Source organism: Schistocerca piceifrons, chromosome 9, assembly GCF_021461385.2.
Source record: "Schistocerca piceifrons isolate TAMUIC-IGC-003096 chromosome 9, iqSchPice1.1, whole genome shotgun sequence".
In the NCBI taxonomy this organism is placed as follows: domain Eukaryota; kingdom Metazoa; phylum Arthropoda; class Insecta; order Orthoptera; family Acrididae; genus Schistocerca; species Schistocerca piceifrons.
In genome coordinates, this window is record NC_060146.1 from 225,743,754 (window position 1) to 225,744,746 (window position 993).

The window sequence follows — 993 nt, forward strand, 5'->3', positions numbered from 1 at the left end:
GGTTATTTTGAAAATTGAGAACACATTTCCTAGTAAATTTACATCCATCTGTGAAGAGAATGCACTGTGAAACTACTAGGAGGTCGTCGGTGCAGCAGCACAGGAACTGCGTACAGAAATCATCGCGTGCTGTAAAATCGGCTGGCATCAGTGACTGTATCCTTTTGAGGTCGTATGGCTGTAGTTTTTGGTCATTCAGAACATAACAGAATTTATGGTAGGAGGGAACTTTGCCCAGAAAAACCTTACATTCTTTGACTTACATAAAGTGTGGAAGCGACACAATAGCAGAAACATGTTGATGCACGGCTTTGAGACCCTCGGGAGAAACTACAAACTCAAAATAAATGATACAAGGTTGAAAAAAATGGACATTTTTCTACATTATACTTCAACCCGGACACTTGGAGAACAGAAAAAAAGGGAACGGAGATTTTGTAAATGTTGCTCAGTCTTCACAAATAGTTTGCAAAACCTGGCACAGATGCTGTAAGTTGTACCAAAAAAATGTTGAAAAATAGCGAGAGTGCTGACAACTCCAAAAGGCTACTACAAGTATTGGTACAGTCCACGGGGGTATTGACAACTAACATATGTTGCGACTGTATCTAAAGGGAGTTGTAACCAGGCATCTAACAAGCCAAGTGTTGAGAAATATTTAGCATCTGATAACTTTGCACAGAATTCTTGCAGGCACGGTATCAGGTATTTATCCACTATAGATTGTGCACTCACAGAAATTTTATATAATCGCAGAGAGGTGGGACTGGCCTGACCGTTTCTTTACTATAACTAAGGGGGTAGACCATTCTTTTCATGAAACTGGCTGAACAATGCCGGATTCCATGAGGTGATTTAATTCATGTTTCACTTGTTCCTCGAGTGCCACTGGAAATGGAAGGTCCCGGAAAAACAGAGGCCGAGCAGAAGGCTTCACAGTAATGTGCGCTTGAAATCTGTTGGCAAACTCAAATCCAGGAGAGAATGAAGAGG